Source organism: Spodoptera frugiperda, chromosome 1 (genome assembly GCF_023101765.2).
Source record: "Spodoptera frugiperda isolate SF20-4 chromosome 1, AGI-APGP_CSIRO_Sfru_2.0, whole genome shotgun sequence".
Lineage (NCBI taxonomy): Eukaryota > Metazoa > Arthropoda > Insecta > Lepidoptera > Noctuidae > Spodoptera > Spodoptera frugiperda.
The window spans coordinates 12,853,144-12,871,573 of record NC_064212.1 but is presented as its reverse complement, the minus strand read 5'-3'; the positions used below and the strand labels follow the sequence as shown (position 1 = coordinate 12,871,573).

At 35.6% G+C, this 18,430-nt stretch overlaps 1 protein-coding gene across 3 annotated transcripts in view; it reads left to right on the top strand.

The window, feature by feature from the left end:
- LOC118273326 (leucine-rich repeat neuronal protein 1-like) overlaps nucleotides 1-18,430 on the top strand; it is a 245,848-nt gene that overhangs the window by 41,800 nt on the left and 185,618 nt on the right. Inside the window, exon 2 of one of the 3 annotated variants that reach the window (XM_050697183.1) lies at nucleotides 355-381. The exons of 1 other annotated variant lie outside the window; for it this stretch is intronic. The gene's annotated coding sequence lies outside the window, so the exon portion shown is untranslated. Of the gene's footprint in view, nucleotides 1-354; nucleotides 386-18,430 lie in introns of all 3 variants that reach the window. One more of the 3 variants, XM_050697182.1, reaches the window with a different exon arrangement.

Sequence of the window (18,430 nt, the reverse complement as noted above, 5' to 3'; positions counted from 1 at the left end):
ACTAACACACCTAAACAAACAAAGAATTCAGTTCTAGATAAAAATAACATAACATGTTAAAAATAACGAATAACTCTACATCTAATGGCAGTCAAATCAGACACCACTAACAATACACTGACATATCTCTCTCTACGCAAAAAATATACACATACATTTTCGCCCTCACTCTTCACTCACGCCATACAATATTTTGACCTCGTACGCGAGTGCCTGAAAGCCTCTCTTTGCGCAACCGAGGGCTTTAGAACTTTTTTTTATAAAGAAATCGGTTTGAATAGCAAACCCACTTATTTTGCCCTAAGCAAAGCTTGTATGTATGTGGACTAATGTATGATCGTCTGTCGTTCGCAGGTACGTCCCGTTGCGACACTGTATGCTGTACGTAAGTACTTACTTGTTGATTTTATTTTTATATTTAGATTTTTAAAAAGTTTATTTGTTAGGGTTTGCGTTTTAAAATGTTTTGGGTTTGTGTTGAGTTTAGTATTCAAGGCTTGGATTTGAATCTGAATCTGACGTGGGTTATTGTAAATTGTGATTTTTTAAATCTGTTTGATGTATTTTTTTTTCTCTGATAGATTTACATACGATATATGTTGAGATATAATGCATGCTTTGTGCTTGAAATTTACTATAATTATATATATTACCACTAAAAATCTTTATGATTTCTAGATTGGATGATTCTCGATAGTTTTTCATTTAATAATCTTATTATCGTTGCAAAATGTGATCTCCAGCACACGACAATACTTCCAAATCCTTTTATATTATCTTTTACTAGGTTAAATAACAACATAGTACATAGTTCTACTATCAAGTTAAGTAAGATAAGCTGGACTATACTTGACTGTACGATAAAACAAGGGCTTTTAATAAGAACTTTGCTGAGAGCGGTGTATACACGCTGTACAGACTTCTTAGCCACAAGCCGGCTTCTTGTAGCAAATTCGAATTTCACTATACAGTCAACAGCAAGACCACCTACTCAAATACCTCTATAACCTATTTTGTACCTTACATCCTTGTAATGAAGTTGAAAATCCAGTGGTAGTGTTTGAACAATTGGGATACGTTGATATGCTAGCGTCTTTACATTGGATAAGCTGCCGCAGCATGAATAAGCACCTTCCACACCAGTTAGGTCCATACATTCATTGTTTGCATACATCTATGCAGTTTTGAATCAACTGTTTAGCTTCATGTTCGAGATGTAAGTAAACGTAGTTACTGTGTAGTTTCTAACAGTTTGTTTATAATTAGTCCTGCGTAGAATTCAGAATAGAATATAGGAAATTATATTCTTCGATAATGTCATCAATTTACACTGTTGAAATTGGTAGGAATAGAATCTAGTTAAATGTCTTATTAGTCTTAACTCAATAAGGACAACACTCTTTAAAAAAACGGTATCATTTGTTAATGTAAACCCTGTCTCATAAAGACCAACGAAAACACGTAAACTGTTGAACCCACAAAGATGCTCAGCGTAAACAACAACAATGTTACATTACCTAGTTTCACAAAAAGCAACTTCAAATAGCCCCAGATTAAACTAAAATGCAGGCAGACTTAGTACACAATTACACAGTATGAAGATTGAAAGACCAGATCCCTACCTGTTGCATAGCCATTTATTTTATTATAGGTACCGGTACGCTCCCCATCCACCTGTTATAATCCTTTGAACCCACCCCGTTCACAGAAAGGAAACGTAGGCCTTTTCTTAGCTGGGTCTTATGAAAGTAATTGACTTATACCCAACCATACATATCATACCATTAAATTTAACTATTACTACTCGTATTTGACTTTTCGTCCCAAACCGGGTGAATTAATACGATTCAAATTAAACTTAATCGCCTCAAAATCCGATCCAATTTCTCAGAGCACAATGTAGATTAATACCTAAGCTTCCCCGTAGTCCAATTTAATAGTGAAACCTTCTATTATCTTCTAGAAATACGTAATCTTTTACCCTGGGATTTGCGGATGGAAGGACCTAGATCTAATATTTGTGGTCCTTTTGGTCGACAGATCGTAAACCAATCATTTTAGAGGTTAAGTAATGTCTTGTTGATTGGTTTGGTTTGTGGCTGACATTTTTTTAGTAGCGAGTTACTTTTTTTATAATTTTGTTTTCGGTAATGTGGTGTTTATTTAAAAAAAAAAGCAAATATTTTTGTTTTTCTTGTCATTAGTTTATCTGGTGAAATGGAGCAATACTTTACTCTATTCAACGGTCCTAACTTCAAAGTCAATAAAGCCATAAAGGTTAGTCTACAAAGAAGTCACGCAATACATTAAATTCAAGCATCATTAGCTCCAAACATAAGACCTAAAGACAGGTGATATTTTAAAGTAAGAACATCGTTAAACCAAATGCATACGTCTCGGTCTAATTTCCTTGGATTGTCTGAACCGTGCCTTACATAGTTGTGACGTAACTTAATGAAGTCACTGACAGTCTTGTAGAACACTTCAAGAATACTGAATGCAAATGAACGACTAATTAAATGTTGTACTGTTAATTAAAGCGTGTTGTTATTCTGTATAACGCTGTCTCGTTGGTTTTTTGGGTCATGAGCGACGTTTGGATGTGTGGTCCTAAGTTTAGCTTGGTATGTATAAACATTTTTTATTTTTGTATAAGCCGGTAAACGAGCATACGGATCACCTGATGTTAAGCAATTGCCGCCGCCCATGGACACTAAACACCAGAGGCGTTGCGGGCCTTTTGGGGGTTATGAATTTTAGGGTTGTTAGGGAATCGTTAATTTGGATTAGGAGTTGGGCCTCCGATTGATTTGTACGTAGTTAAACAGTACTCATTGTCACAAAAGGTAGCGAGCTTATCAAAACACCAATTCTAGACTCTTAAAAAAACTCTAATTGTAATACGATTAACTGAAAAAACCTAATACGTCATTGTATCTCTTACTCAACAATCACCAACCATCGTTCAACATAGCAACGAAACTCAAAAAGAAATTGGCAAAGAATTTCCCTTTAATCTGAAACCAGAATCGATATTAAAATGACGTGTAACAGACTTACATCAGTGTCGCTCCCGATGTAACCTCCTGTCGTCATTCATCATTCATCATCGATCACTCGAAGGAAATTATACTGAAGATTAATAAGCCATTAAAGGCGACGCGTCAAGTCGTGACCTCCTTCTTCAATAGTCTATGTTATACTGATCGGTATGATTTTATTACGGTCTATTTGCTAGTGAAATGGTTTTATGTATGTATAGTATTTGTTTTAGATGTGTTGTAGTTAGAAATGTTTGTTTTGTTAATTGGCAGAAATATTGTTTAATTTAGCATTTGATCTAAAAGTTTATTTTGTTTTAATGTTGCCCCACACAAGGATTTTCTCCTGTGTCGTAGGTGCGTTTACAAAAATACAAGTTTACATACACTTGACACCCAGACTCGGAACAATAATTTGTAGATGACACAAAGAGTTGCTGCACATGCGGGAATCGAACCCGCTACACGTTGCACGGCAGCCGGTTGCCCAGCCACCGCGCCACCCGTGCAGTCAGTAATAATGACAAAAAGATCAAGAAAACTTTAAACTAAGTTTCATGTATTCTTATCAACGCGTTTTAAGACAAGTAAAATATACACTGCTATTAAATTAACTCTCATATTAATTACTCCAACTGTAATCACAAAACGTTATCAGATTTTGAAATACCAAGCAAAAACAGAACATAAATTAGCTCTTACCAACTGAACTCAGCAACCCGCTTAACCGGAATGAAAGGAAATGGAGTATAATTTCCAACCAAAAAAAATCCACACACTAATTGCTGGATTTGCTTTTAAACTTTAAACAAATCCTACGCAACGTAAATCGAACTTTCACAATTCAACTTTAGCATTAAATTTACAAATGTTCTTTGGAAAAGATACAAAGGATTTTGTACTTTAAGAATGTAACGATAAGACAGGTTTGAGTTGTAAAAGTAAGTTGGTTGAATGGAGCCCTTGTTTTGACAACTCATTATTGGTATGTTCCTAATTGGGCAGTTCGTTTCGTACTTGGATATCGGCTGGATACAACCGAATTCGGTACGCATTCCCGGCTGTTTGTTTGCTAAAGATATTTTCGCGTTTGTACAGCTGATTGCGTGCGATGAGGTCACCCCGCGAATCCAAATTGGATGATGTTGAATTCGATTTTAAACCTAGCTTATCGAATTGAAGGGTGCAAGAAAAATATTCGATTGAATTCCGAATCATCTTCGGTTGTTGGTTTAAAAAATGAATTCATTTGTTTGAATAAAATCGACAAAAATGACTTTTGTTATTTCATTTTTTGTCTCTTTTAAGGGACGTAGCATCTACAATTGTATTGTGAACAATTATTACAAGGCAGCAAATTCTCAACATAACCAAAAACTCGAAACGTAATCAACAAAGCACACAAGAAACGAATCAACTTTCCTTAGAAAGTACAACACGGTTTAATTCAAAACAATATCGTATTCCATGCGACATTCCACTTATTTACTTCCACGTTACGTATTAAAATTTTACCCCAAAAACAACGATGTTGCCTAAAATAAATCGCGTACCCTTGACTGTGTTACCCCGGAGCCGCTTAATTTTGTCAAACAGACCTCTACATTTTGACGTATACATACAACACACGCGCAGAATACCGAATGGTGACGTTCGCTGAATAACTGATTAGGCAGAAACCGCACCTGTTGTTACTTTTATTGTACGTTCTGTTTTTTGTTCATTAAATGTTTACGTTTCGAACATGTGCTGTGATTGGGTGAATGTTAAATGAAGAGGGTGTGATAGTTTTTCGACAATGAAGTGACAGACGCTGGAATATGACAGTTTCATGTTATGGTAAATTAAAAACTACGCCTTTACAACGTAAATATAACCAAGGTATGAATGAAGTTAACGCTGCCGTATAGTATTTACTAAAAGAAGAAAATACAGTTAGGTTTTTAATTAGCAAGAAGTAGAAGTAGGTCCAATTAACATTAATCGACGATGTTTTATCTTCATCGAAATCCAAGCGTTACATGTACAATACGTTTACAATAAAACACAGCCGTAATCAAAACGATATAACAAACATCAGAAGCCGAACGCGGTCCCGCACAAAAACAATAGTGAGCGATGCCAACCAAGTTTCACAAACAATTTATTCCACACATAACCATTCTGAAAATTATGTAAATCTCCACGACTAACAAATGGATGTAAACATTGAAAATGTTGATGGCAATTATTGCGACACGATTATTCAATTTGACGTTTCGCAATCAGCGGACACAAACGAGCAAACACTCGTAATCAAACATGCCCGAATCGATTATCAACTCGATTCAATTCGGCCGATAACGCGAACGTCAGTATCGATACGAATTTGTATCGTTCAGTCGTGTTATGATTGAATTTTATGATCGATTCTGTTTGTATCGATATTTGATGTTTAGTTGCATATAAATCAGTTGTACAATGCTGTTGTAGTTTCATAATTACCGAAATTAATTTCATTATTTATATCTAAAGAATTTTAATTTAAGCCAACTGGATTTAGTCAATTATCGCAAATACAACAACAAACTAGTCTTACTTCCAAAGCAATAAAAGTATTCAAGAACAAAACAAAATAATACAAAGTTTATAAAACAATAAATCAATATAAAATCTGGAACAATAACAATAATTTAGTCTCCTCGTCCGCCTAAACAACGCATTTCCTGTGCCCAAAATACTTTAAACAGCCAACAAGAGAATCAAAGTTTCAAAGCAAAATTAATGCTGAACATTATAATAATAAATGCGACTCGTAGGATTTACAGGAACGAAAACCGTATTATGTAACTTATGTACATACATATAGGGTAGATAGTAAAACAAGTTACACTATTAATCCCGGGAGTGCGACTGTAGTGATGTGCAGTGGTACGCGATACTAAGGACCAACTTCTGAAGTGTACCGTGATGTTCCGCCTAAATATAGCCGTGAATAAGAATTAGATGCAACCAGCTTTTCATATTTAACAACTGTTTCTCTTAATTATTCACCTGAAGATATATCTCTTTCATTCCTGAATTAAATATCACGTTTAACTTTGTTTCTACCTCAATATTAATTTTCACAAAGGTATTTTGATTGAATCGCGTTTCTGTCTGTCAGATACGACTCGTAACGAAATAAAAATTCTTCTTGCGTCTCAGAGAAAAACACGTTTGAAGATATTTTAGTGATTGTGATATTAAACATTCATAACGTAACATAGTTTAATAAAGCTCTAACGGCAGCTACATCACTAAAACACGTCTCTATTCCCTTGAGCCTCGTAACTTATTCTCCTTTTATGACACTATAGAATATTTTAAGTGCATTAAAGCGTCCAAAACGTAACGGGGGCTTAGTCGGGGAGACTCGAGACATAGAATTGATGATATAGATTAAAGGTTGACGTTGACACTCTCAGACAATACTGGTTCTCATCTCTTTAAAGCAAAGAGATGGAAATTGAATCATATATTTGCTCTATTACCGCTCGTAAATGGCAATTTGATTCTGACAGTCAAGAACAATTTGATCTTCGTTTCCATTAATATTGATTGGTTTATGCTTTGTGTTATGCTGCCAAAATGTTTAATTAAAATCAATTTGACTTATTTATGCCTCAGTTCAAAGTAAGACTAATTTTCAGCGACGTCCTTGTAATTAAAGAAGTAGTAGAAGCTTATTTGGATATTCTATAAAATTCATTTCGGTACAAGAATACGCGATACTGAATTTAAAGTTGATTACGTTGAACACAAGGAAATATAAATGAGGAAGATATTTTACATCAGAGAAACATTGCTCCCCACACATTAAAATTCAAATGCAAACGCCAAACATTTAGCGCTCGACGTTATACCAAAATACATTTCTAAGGAGAAAGGAGAACCTAAATGATGCCCCTATTGTGCGGAACACAAATCGTCGATGCAGATTACAAAGGACCCTAGGGAGTGAACAGTCGCTCCGAGGAAAGCCCTCCGATCCCATTGTGATGAGCTCTTTGTCTTATTGGATAAGGTTCAAGTGATGAATGACAGCGAAGGTATCACTGTAAACGATCCTTTTATTGAGGAAAAAGAAACGTTAGAATTTGTTGATGACAAACATAAAGACGTTCAATTACTTTAAAAGGTTGAGGATGGATTAGCTGCCGAAGATATAGGAATTAGGTTGCTTGTTCGTTTTTTGGACAAATGTCTCGGTATTGACGCAGACAGCTGTCTGATTTCTCTTTCATTTCGTATCGCAATGTCTATTATCCTAATCAATTTCCATTGTATACCGTTCAGTTAAGAAGATTTTGTTCAAAATTTTCAGTTAAATTTGCACAATTCTGAAACTATTCTTCAATTTGTTGCTCAATTAAATCCGTCAAAATTACAGTTTTAAAGTAAACTCCACTCAGTCTAAAGCTGCTGAAAATTTTAGAAAAACTTTGTAATCTTCGGAATCCCAGAGAGAAAGTTTCGAGCTTAGACTAACATTAACCTAAACCGCTTTATCTCATTGTTTGATTTATAGTTAGCAACTTTACAGAGCGTTTCAGTTGCTGAACAAATCGAATCCACTCCAGTTTCGAGAACATTGAATATTTACTTCAATGCACTGCTTTTTTGGTTTGTTGCTTCCAAGTATGTAGATCTATAAGGGTTATATTTGTTGTAAACCTAAAACTACTTTCTACATAAAATGCAAAGTTTATGTCCCAAAGTATTTATAGACGAAAGTTTTAGGTTTTTTATTACTGTGTTTTACTACTCTCTTAGTATTCGTCTTTTTGCCGATTCAAATCATTTCATTCTATTCTGCCAAGTATTCTCTCTGTATTTTTTGTCGATAGACTTTAGATTCTATTTACAGATCTTTAACGAGACAAGAAATGTAAAAAATTAAACATCCACAAATCAGGTCCTTCTTTTGACTGTATTTACACGAGTTTTGTCATATTATTTACAAAGAGGACTATTTTTCTGAACTGAATTCCAATTACGGTTCGTTACGCTTTAGATTTGAATATTTCCAAGACATCTTTTGTATCAAAAGTAAGTTCAGTTAAAAATTAAAACGCCATTTTTAGATTCTTGTACTATCTTCCTACAGAATTACGAAACCCTTAATTATGGTCTTAATAAAATATCAAAATTAATTGTCTAAGAATTGTGAAGCTTGATGTAATTAGTGAAATATTAGACTTAGAAAATGATCAAATATTTTGGCGATAACAATGTTTTGGGCTGTGGTATCCGATATTATTCTTGGATTGGAAGTTTTACCTGGAAAACATTGGTACCTGGAAAAACTGGATTAATTTAATCGAAGTTTGCCGCTATTGCCTAACATTGGAATCTATTACAAACTACGTATTTTTCTGAGAATCAGAGGAAATAACAGTAGTGCTGGTAACGATAAAGTAAAATATTTTTTTCCACCTTTATTCTACCCAGGTGTATTATTAGAGCTAAGTAGGAGCTCGCCTCTAAAACGTATAGATTCATTCATACTATTAAAAGCTATTAGTCCACTGAAAGATTGCCAGAAGCTGTAGATGATGTGCATGAACCATATGCGAGGCAGTCGTCCTTATAACCCCTGAATCAAATAAAAGTATAAAGAATTACGCATACAATATTAATATATTCTAAGAACACTAAATTGCAGTTTCCTAGTTGCTTCAATTTCCTCCGTAAGACGGATGCGAGTCGTTCTCAGGCACAAATTAACTCACACGTTCGTTTTAATAGGATAATGTGATGGTTCATACAGTCCCAGCTTTATTGAATGACTGCCCACTTAATTGTGGACTTGCTTTGTCACTGACAAGCTTTGATCTTTGTCATGATACAGGGAAATTATTTACATACTTAATTACATAGCAATTGGGAGTTTAAAGCCTACTTTATCATAATACATATTTTATGATGGTCCTTTACAAAAAAATTGGGAATAGACGTGGTATGTTATGATTAACTCTTACAAAGAATGTGTTGCTTAAACCTTCTTTATAATAATTGCAAGGAAAAATAGAAATTATTTTGAAATCTGAAGTATAATATTATACAAGTCTTGCAAGAAATAAACTCTAATATACCTATAATAAATAAAGAATAAGTTTAGAATACGAGAATATAGACTTGTCTAGTACAGTCTTCTTAATGTGTCTCATCTTAGGATCGACTAGAACCTAACAGATGGCATAATTTAGAATTTAATACCATTACGGAACTTAGGACCAAATTCAAATGAGTTGGTCCTAAGTTCCGAAAACCAAACTCTGAAATGCCAACACAGGGCAATTTATTTACAACAAAACCGCCCATAGTTGCTAGGTCTATGTGAAACTTTAAAGTACCGAACACCAATTTATTTTCGCCAGACACGGGTACACTTTTGTGGGGAAGGCTTTTCTGTAGCGAAAAATGCTGAAAAATTTCTCAACGTTGTTGTGTTCTTTCCACAACGGAGTCTTTGTAAATAATTCATAGATATTTCCTGCAGGACCACAATGGACGTATTTTGTAGAATTATTAGTATGTATGTACTTTCAGCTTGCTGCGAAGTAGGTATATGAGAATAATGAATTACTTTTCGAGTGTAAGAGGGCTTGACGAATCTTTTTTCGAGTAATTGTTTACATGCTAACATGTAGCAGCTCAGTTCTATTCCTAATTTATTTGATCAATATCTAAATGGCTCTCATTTTAAACCCCTTTCTCTAAGCCCATCATAAACAAACACGTCTATAAACGGACTCTCAACAGAAACCTTTAAACCAATCAATCTCTCATTTAAATTGAACTGAAAGATCATTAATTTGAATTTGAAAATGTTAATTAATTTTATTTGATTATTTTGATTTTTGTTTTTATTTATTTTTCTTATTTTATTGTGATTATTCTGTAATTTTTATGGGTGAAAGCCTGAATTAAATGATTATTATTATGTTTGTTCTTTACATAATCACGGGACCACAGGGTCCCGGACCTTTGGAAGGCGTACGAGGGGCCGAAGCCAATTCGCAGAGGCCCGTTGAACAATTTTAATCTAAATGTAATGGGACATCAGCCGGCGATTATCCCTGTATGCACTATGGAAGTACACCAAAGGACAATCCCCGGTTGATGTAGGACTATTGTGAGATATGGTAAAAGGAAATGATAGGGATATGGGTGTGGGTGGCTGTGGAATAGTTAACCGGTTAACTATGGGGACTATGGCCCCTGCCCCTGACCAATATTGAAAAATACGGATAAACAGGCAGGGGGTGACTCGCAAACTCAATAGTGGCCCCGGAAACGGCCGCTAGCATGTAGCGACAAGGGAAGCAACATCCGTTGAGCTGCTTGAGGAAGGGAGGGCATCCCACGGCTATCAGAGCAATCCCGGAAGTACGGTCAAGACCCCTACCAGCATCTTACTGGGATACGTCCTTCCCCCAAGTGGAGCTGAAGGCAACTCCACTCTTGCGAATCTCCACTCAAACCAGCCGATTAAGGCAAGAGTGAGGTAGGAGAGGCCACTCCGGATAGTCACGAGTACTAACCGGAGTTAAAAAGTGGGGCCTCTCCCGGGAGTCAGGTCCGTGGGGTCGCCACTGCCCAACAGCTCGCCACAAGCTGCCTTGCGGACTTATTATTATTATTATTATTTAGTACTCAATAAACCTTACTAGTACGTTAAAACTTGTGCTATAAATAAATAGACATACCCATAAATGGTTCTACTATTAAACGTTAGGAACATAAAAGTTGACGTGCGCAACCGACTGAAAGATCATCACATGGGCGACAAATGAGCAGTAATTTTTTATTCACTTAGCCGGAGCAACGAACGTTGGCATTAAAGCTTGTACATAACTACAGGTCAAGCTATACAATACCAGTATAAACTGACCCTTGAATGTTTGGTAAGATCATACGAAGCAAGACCGTGGTAAACTGGTTTGTATAGCTGGATGTTGAACCACTGAGAAAGTTGCCCGTACTTTTATGTTGTGAAAAGGTAATCAATTAGGGAACGTGAACATTAATTGGTTACATCTCTTAGTTAGTTTAAGTGTTTTTATCTATGAAACTACTGGACAGATTTCGATGAAATTGTTAAGAATAGACGATGGACTTTCACTGAAAGGGAATATCTAGTATGCAAATGAAATTAACATCTCATTGGTGGCCAAAATTGACTGTCCTTGAGTGGATCTGAATGGCTAAAAGTTTTATCGTGTCTCAGTAGGTACTTTAGAATATAAATTATGTTCGGAATTTGTAATGGATCTAGTTTCAGAAGACCTAATTCTGTTATAGATGGCCTATTAATCATTGCTGGACTTTTATGGTCTTCTGTTGAGAATGGTAGTACGTAATGACAAAATTATTCTTTCTAAGAAATATAATTGATACATTTTCAAAGAACTAAGTAAAATGGCCTGTTGGCATAAATCTGGACACAATTGCCAACTCTTTGTTGATACTGACGGAAGTCTAGAACACCAACAATAACAATTTTCTCTGGTATAAGAATCGAAGTAAAGACTCCTTGCTAGACAGTCGATCTTTGGATCACTTAACAGTGACATCTTATGTCGTAATAAGGTAATTTGGAATTGTGACCGTTAAAAAAGGAATAAAATGTTCTAATGTGCTGTGAACACGACGATGAGACTTCGTGATGACGATGTCACAACGTTGAAATGTCAAAAAATGATGTACCAGTCAATTAGAAAGTTACCACAGTCTTTTTGATGTCTAATGACCGTTTTTTGTATCGTCAAATTAGATTTGTGGTCTTATAAAGAGCGTGTGAGAGCGGTTTTATAAGTTTTTTAAGATGTGTGTATTGTTAAATGTTTTAGAATTTTTATTTTGAAGTTTAGTGTTAGTGTTGATTACGTAATTTATGAGGTTTTAAATCTTAAAAGTAATCGTTTTTTGACTTCACCGAGAGTATTTGTAGGCAGTATTGTAGTTTAAAAGGATAATGGTAATAATAAATCCTAATACCTAAGATTGTTAGATCTCTCTATCGAAACTAGAGCCCATTTATTATTAACCTGATTAAATACTAGGAATCTACAAATTTGAATGAATACCTGAACAGCAACTATCTTCATTCCAATAAATAACGGACACCTAACCAATAAATATTGCTAAAGCTGCAACTAACTTCACATTGTTCGAAAATTCCGAATTTGAATTTAAATTTACTGGCGAACAGAACACCAATAAACGTCGAAGTAATTCGGCTATTGTCGCTTCTAACTATCAATTCGTGCGCTTAGCAGCCGAAGCGTGTAAACGCCTTATAACAACTTGGCGCGAACAAAAGTGTTATTTAATGTCATTATAATGCCACTTGTGACAGTGTGGGCGATGATGGTATCACATGGCGGTAAGTGGTCGAATCGTCACTTATATTTCCGACTTAAATTGCCTTTGCATTGTAATTGTTGTGATTTTAACGCCTGTTTTGTTTATTTTCCCATAGTTTTGTAAGGTAAACGGTTTTGATCTGATTTGATAAGTCTTTTTGTTTCTATGTGATTGAAGTTTGAGAGAGCTACGGTAAAATAGAAAGAGATTTTTGAATGATAATTGTGGTTGAGATGTGTTAGTTTAGTACCAAGGCTAGACGTAGACAAAAATAGGTCTAAGTAATTTTCTACAAAGTTAAATATACCACTAAGGACCTTGGGTATAAAATTACATTAATAATACTGGTTTAAATAACTACATTAGCTGATTACTTACCCCAGAATCTGAGCCCGTCAAATAAAATCAAAGCTAAGCGAGCCTACGAAAATCCCAAATTCATTTTACTCAGACGAAATACGTACGGCCGATTTTTCGGTCAAAAATCACGAGTTGGACCGATAAACCCCTTTAAAGCATTCGGAAAGCGAAAATCGTAGTTGAAACCAAATATTCAGTGTAAAATCTTTAAAGGTTTTAATTATACTAAGTGGTCGGAGCGAAGGGAGACCGACATCAATCTATTTAATGCGGGAGGTAGTACTTCGGTGCAAAAACGATGTATTCGTCTACCGCACCATTCATTACTGGGCTAACGAGAGTTTCGGAACGAATATTTCGACTTGGAGCGTCGATAAAGCGTGAACTAGCATCAATTGTACGTTTGCACTTTGGCAGCGATGAGTTCTGGGAAGCGACAACTGTGCAATTGGCATGCCAAGTTGTATTGGTTATGGACTTTTTACGTCGTTTTTTGATAGAAATGCTTACTAAGAATTAATCTATTTTATTAAAGACTCAAATGTCAAAGGTCCGTAACCCTTGGGGTACAATTGTTAATATTGTTTTTATTTTCAGAAGCATTTTATAGGATAAAAAGATATTAGTAAAACGTAGAACCTTGTCATACCAATTTCTTACCGCTTATAAAATTGTAGTTACTGGAGCTTAATTTTACTAAACTGTATGAACTACTTCGTCTAAAATAGCTCGAAGTAAGCGCGAAAGTGATAAATGCAAATTGTAAATATGAACAAGCGCTAAGGCATTAAGTGCTTCATAATTAATGGATTCATTCGCACAACTCTTACTTATGATTAGAACGTACTTGCATACTAATTGGTCGACTAGAGCTGAACATAACAGACTTTCCCGACTCCCGACAGTATCGCTAATGACATTCCCCATTGCTACTTTTATCTCAACACCGTCAAATTAAACAGAACATGCAACGCAACGTATTATAAACAAATTCAAAGAGGTAACCCCCTAAATAGGGCGGTCAATGCGCCCTCACGCGCTCTCAAGACGCTACCCGACAGATTTGAAAAGTGTCTCCTCCGGTCTCCCCCGTCAAATTAAGTAGACTTTTTAAGTTGGCCGGATGAATTTTAAATTAGATTAAGCCCCAGGCCGATCGTGACGGCGCAAAGAGTATGAATGATGACTTAAAATATACGTACATTGTATGAAATGTATATCAAACGTCGACCAACTTAGATTGGTCTCTGAAGGCTTTGATTTTGATTGAAGCTTAGGGTAAAGGATCCTGGTCGTTAGATCGCTACACAATCATTATGGAATTGAAGCAATGTAGATTTTCCGGTGATATAATTGTATGTTTGTGTGTGGGGTCCCGTTAGGCGCTTGATGCAACGGTACGCACGATTCCAACGGATTTCCTGGGTTCAATTCTCAGGCAAGCGAGGAATTTTTAGCGATTGTAGACGGGCGACTGCTTTTTTGTTTTGCAATAGATGGGAATTGTACGTTTTAGATTTATATCGCAGTCCTCAGAGCAATCTTGAGCTATTAAAACGTTTTATTTCTTGTTGCAAGCCGATCTATCTTTGATGTTTTTCCTAGAATAATAAACAGGCATTTTCTTCTGCGAATTTCTTGGTGCAACATGTTTATGTGTGGTTACTAGCGTGACTTTTTTGATCTGTTACTAATCGATAAAATAGCAATCGGATAGCATTCCAACATACTTATATTTTCACGTCACTAAAATCATTTTAATACATTTCGCGTACTAAATCCAAAACTTTACATTAAAATAGATATCAACAATTTCAATCCTTTATAAAACTCAGTTTTAACCCTAAAAAGTTCACCAATGGTATAAAATGGAATAGGAGCTAAAAATTCGCCCCAGCTAGTCGAGCTCAGTTTGGATAACTTCCAAATTGTGTGACAATGATGCAGTTAGAGTGCTGTCAAAAATGGCTCGACTTTAATAAAAATGTCGAGCCAAACCCTCCAGTTAGTTATGATGAACATCGATGTTATTGTTTGATATGTCAATTGTATTTTTTCATATGTTGCCAATAGATGGAATAAATGGATAATCTCTGGTGTATTTATTTTGTCAGAAATTGTTTCATTTTTTGCGCTTCTCATATTGATATAAAATTGTTCGCAAAATGTAAAATTGTTATCAAAAATAGTGATTAAAGAATACCAGGAAGGAAATTCAAGTATCAATATTATATTCTTACGTTGTTATGTTTAACTTTTAAAAAATCCCATAATCACAGATAAAATTAACAAAACCCCAATATGAAAGTAAAGTTTTCACTATCGACAATATGACAAAAACTACAAGCAAATACGGCTGACCATTAACGAAAATACATTAAGTATTACGAGTATAAAACATTCACAATCTTCCTTCCCAAATCAAACACCAAAAAACTAAAAACACGTGTTACTACAAGTTTCAAATTAATCACCAGCTGCGTTAAATCAACACTTTCGGTAGCATCGGTACTTTGGGCCACGTGTACAAATTATTCAGGTCAAAATATGCACTCGCTGTAACAGGTTACTGCCCTACAAATGCCAAGCTGACCCGTTTCACCCCCATTGACATTAATACTGCGAAGGGACTGCAAGGTGGTAAGCTCTATATATAATTAAATAGGGGGTTAAAAAGAATGCTAACATTTTCACGATAAGCTGTCAATGTTAGATGCCATTTTTTTCTTTATATTAGCCTGTGTGAGTATGTGTGTTAGTTTATTGACCTTATATTGTTTTAATACACCTGTCTATGTCTAAGAAAAACTATACGTAATTATTTTATGTTCGGTTAATTGGCTATGGTATGTAAGAGACGTTATTTTATACATTAATTTGCTATAATTTTAACAGTAATGGTCTTAGGTAATTGAATGCATATATGCTTACTACATCTTTGTTTTTACTAAGTTAGGAAATAACTGAAATAGATTCATTATCCCTATAGAGCAACTCTTTGTGTGATCCGCAAATTATTGTTTCGGGTTTGGGTGTCATGTGTATGTAAAATTGTATGTTTGTAAACGCATTCACGAAACAGGTGAGAATCCTAGGGTGGGGCAACGATTTTATAAAAAAAAAAACATTTTCTTCCAGTGTCAACTATAACAATTATCCTAATAAAATGGAGAAAGAGACTTAAAACTATTCGATTAGAAAAATTAGACAGCTGTAAGCTTTCAAATCATTTACCCAATTTAACTACCCACGGTGATTGGCCACAGTCAAACCAATGATATCACAATCATCTTCGCCAATGACAGACGAAACAAACCAGCACAGTCTGTGCCTAATTCCCCCCATTAATGCCCCTATCACAGATTAAGTACATCCGTACAAGTCTTTGTGAGACGATTGTTGGAATACAGATCCTCATCGCTCATGGAAGGAAGCAATTAACTGTTTTGTTGATAACAAAGAAAATAACAATGATAAATGGGGAGAAAATGCTGGAAATGAAAACTTTAAATTGTACATTTTGATATAAAATATAATGAAAGAATCGTCTGTTGTTAGTTAAAGAAGTAATTAGAGAGCCTAATTTTGAACCTAAGTGATATTACTAAGAATTTTGAAAGTCACAAAAGTTTGTGCTGAGCAATCATACTTTGGTCAACGAGACTGAGATCTGATCGAATTAAAAAGAGTAACCTATCACACCATCCATAGTTATAACCGGTGGAGTTTCTTGCTCATTCTTCTCCATAGGAGTCTACAGTTTAGAATGAGCAAATATCTTCACTAGAACACTGACCGACTGATAGACAATTTTCAAGTTCGTGTCTACCTGGTCTATTGCAATATTTGCTTTGAAAAATTACTTTGACTTTCCCTGCCAAACGTAGCACTTAAAATCACTCATATCAATGATAAACAACCTACACACCAAATTATTAGTCTCAAAACCCAAATCTTGCGTCCCCAAGTCAGAATGAACAGTGGAACTCGGTCCAGAGTTAACATAACACAGAGATGAACCATGTCTCACACGTAAAGTTAGTCCATTGAACGTCACCATCACTCCTAGTTGTATTAAAACCATAACTAAACAACTTCTGCACAGCTTTTAGAGGTAGACAGAATTGTGTTATATTAGAGGTAGACAGAATAGAACTTAAAGCTATTCATTATCTAGCTAGCTTTTGTGTGTATATGTTAAATGTCTCGAATAGCGTCTATGATGTAATCAATGAAAACACCAAGCTTGGGGTGATTTTCATTGATTACCAGAGATGTGCTATGCTACGTTGCTGTAAATGCGTTTGGCTTCCACCAATTATATTCATTGGTACACATAGATTAGCACTGGTGGAAACAGACTCAACTAAGATATGTTTTTTGTTCAGTAGACGTAGATACATGATCCAGCAATATATTCCATAGATTTATCTCTAGTTATACTTATTTAAGAATTATAAAAATAATACGTTCGCTTACAGTATAGACGAAGACACATTAGGTACATAGCAAAGTGTGTCTTCCCAAGCACAACTTAAGATTGAAATTACAGCAAACGTCTAGAACTTAATAATTCAGAACTGATGTTTCAGAGCTTATGTGATGGTCACCACGTGTTAGCGTGTCCTTGAGACTACCCAACTTTGTTTTATTGTTTGCTCTTTATTGCACTTTGTATCTTGTCGTATTAAGATTAAGATTGCTTTTTCAACTAGCGAAAGGAGCGCTATGATGAAATTTATGAGTCCTTTGTTGATGTAAACTTGGTGTATGAATCTTCTATTTATATGAATCAATAACTTTGTAACCGAAATGCTACGAGAGTTTACTCGTAGGTCAACTCTTCCAGTAGTAAATTCTTCGCGTTATTTCAAAGCCAAAATAAAAGGCTGGCTTCGGAAAATTCCAGCTAAAAATCTTAAAATGTTAATTCCAAATTGCCAATCAAGCGTCCGGTACAAAGTTTGTACGCGATCCCGAATAAATACCCGAAATCCCGGCGGCCCCGGGATCGGACACGGGACTAATGTCGCGGGCAGCCGGACAAATAGAGCGCTGGATTAGCAACGCCCTGATTAACTAAGCCTGATGTCAGCCTGTTTTGTTATGCACCCCTAGTACTTTCGCGAGATTGGACAATATTTTCCTGTTGCGTCACCGCTTTTGTGTTATCAAAACGACGTCACGTCAATAAGATTAATTGAAAACTTGGCTGGAGCAGTTCACTGACCTCTGGCATAAATTCTGCATGTTAATCCCGTAAACCGGAGTATCACAACAAAGTTGGTGATCCCGGATGGATCCCCATTCCCGTGGGGCAGTCTGGACTGGAGAGTTATGTCGCGGCCAGCCGGACAAATAGGATGTTGGATTAGCAACGCCTTGATTAACTAAGCCGACATCCTGTTTTGTTATGCACCCCTGGTATTCCACGAGATTGCATGTTTTTCTATATCTCTATAATTAAGGCTGTTTTTGTCGTCTATGAGACCCCATAGGCCTTTATAAGCGAGGGCAGTTGGTGAAAGTGCCTATTTAATTCAAAATTAATGGAAATTTTATCTTTCCGTGTTAATTTTGGTTTATTTTTCATGTAATTATTCCATTTTGACCCTCATCTCCATATTTTGGATGGT